Source organism: Montipora foliosa, chromosome 1 (genome assembly GCF_036669935.1).
Source record: "Montipora foliosa isolate CH-2021 chromosome 1, ASM3666993v2, whole genome shotgun sequence".
NCBI classification, from domain to species: domain Eukaryota; kingdom Metazoa; phylum Cnidaria; class Anthozoa; order Scleractinia; family Acroporidae; genus Montipora; species Montipora foliosa.
The window spans coordinates 19,771,070-19,773,569 of NC_090869.1; positions in this window are offsets into that span (position 1 = coordinate 19,771,070).

The window sequence follows — 2,500 nt, forward strand, 5'->3', positions numbered from 1 at the left end:
AAAAGAGATGGCAGCCACAGCTGAATGCAACTACACATTAGGCCGAAATTCCTTTCAAGCAAGAATTTACGCGACATCCGAACAATTTTCTTTTACCCCTGTTAAATGCCATCAGGTGGAAGCTATTATTAAGAACATGGCCCCAAACAAAGCCCCTGGGATCGATAAGATACCTGTACGGATAATTAGGGACTGCCTTCAAGCCATTTCGTACCCTCTTACTTCAATAATCAACACCTCACTTTTTACTGCTTGCTTCCCAAATGTGTGGAAAATTGCCGAGGTGAAACCAATACCCAAGGAAGGCGATCACGAAATAGCCAATAATAACAGACCTATATCACTTCTACCTATTCTATCAAAAGTGTGCGAGAGAGTGGCTCACAATCAGCTTATGGAATACCTAACTTCTAAAGGCCGCTTATCTACCAAACAAAGTGGTAACAAAGAGAAACACTCCACCGAAACCTCTGTGATTCAGACCACCGACATGATATTGAGTGCGATTGATAAAAAGCACTTGACGGCGGTAATTCTGCTTGACATGAGCAAGGCCTTTGACAGTATAGATCACAACTTGCTTCTTGTCAAGCTGCAGGACATCGGTGCCTCGCCTTTAGCTTTGCAGTGGTTTCGTAGTTATCTAACCGCTCGCTATCAGGTTGTCACGATTGGGACAGCATCATCGGAACGCCTACACGTGGCCAGTGGAGTGCCTCAGGGGAGTATTTTAGGGCCACTCCTCTTTAACATTTATATGAATGATTTGCCATCAGTTCCACAACATTGTTCTGTCCAGTGTTACGTGGACGACACTAAGCTCTTGCTGTCTTTCCGGCTTCAAGATCAATCACGTATAGTCGCAGAAATAAATCAAGATCTTACAAGAGTACGTAACTGGTGTTTCGATAACCAGTTACTGCTAAACCCTGACAAGACGAAGCTCCTAGTTTGTGGCAGTAAGCATGGGGCCGCCAAAACCCGCAACTTCAAGCTTTCATTCCTTGGAAAACAGCTTGCTCCAGTGGAGGCTGCCAGAGACCTTGGTGTTATATTGGACACAAGTTTAACTTTTGACGATCATGTCACTGCAACTGTCGCTTCTTGTATGTCGCGACTAGGCCAGATAAATCGTGTTAAACATTGTTTTGACAAACGCACTTTAATTATTATTATCAATGCGTTAGTTTTTAGTAAACTTTTTTATTGCTCTTCAGTCTGGAGCAATACTTCACAATCTAACATTGCTAAACTCCAAGCTGTTCAGAATTTTGCCTGTAGAATTGTTAGTGGGTCAAAGAAATACGATCATGTTACCCCCATTCTCAAACAACTCAACTGGCTCCCCGTGAAACAACACATGTATTATCGCGATTCAATCATGGCATTTAAATGCATGAATGGCCTTGTTCCGGGGTATCTATCTGATCAGTTCATTAAACGTTCATCAATATCAACACGCAAAACTAGAAACTCACAGCTGTTAAATATACCGTTATTTAAAACCGCAACTGGCCAAAGATCATTTTACTATCGTATGGTATCTCTTTGGAACGCTCTACCTCAAGTAATTAAGTTAAGTCAATCGTTAGCTCAGTTTAAAACCTTGATAAGGAAAAGACTCTTAATGGATAGCTAGCTGAATTTATCCAATACCGCATTAGTATGGCATTTGTTTTTCTTAGCGCATTTTAAATTTTATTCATATAGAATTATTTTATTGTATTTCATTGTTGTATTTGTATTTCACTGAAAAGCCCCTTGGGGACGTGAAATAAACGTATGTATGTATGTAATATATCGAGCCTAGAATTAAATTGGCAAAATTTTACTGCTGAGAAAATCAACACCAAGAAACTAAAAACATTACTTTCTAGACCAACTATTTTCTTGGAAGAAAACGTATCATACAGCAGTATAGAGATTCAAATGCAAGCCTCATTGGGCAAAAACCATTGCTAAATGAATACTACAGGAACCACCTAAAAGAGGCGTCCATTGAAATATGTACTCAAGAGAGCAAAATTATGACAACGGCAACAGAAACCAGAGCACGTACAAGGGAGTCGTGTAGGCCTGTCAACCCTTTTTAACACTTTCAAAGTTTGCCCTTTGATTGACAGTTACGTAAATTCCCAAGTTCGAAGCGAACTTATGAAATTTACAACAAACTTTGCAAATCGCCTGTCAAACGTTTTGTGAAATGCACTGTAAATAAAAGTCACAATTGGACCTTCCTTCTGCATGAATTTTTTTTCCTTTACCTTCTTCTTTGAGTGAATTTTTTTTCTTGGCATTTTCCCTTGCATGAATTTTTTTTTGGTTTTTTCCCCATCCCCCCCATCACTTTACTAATGGTCGGTCCCTTATATGGGGGGGGGGGGGGGGTCTTCGTTTTAGGTCTTTGCTTTCCACGCACCGGCCTGGGTGTGTGGAAAACGAAGATCCTACCGTAAATCACAATACGTAGCTTATCGTCCGTTTTAAATAACATGAATGA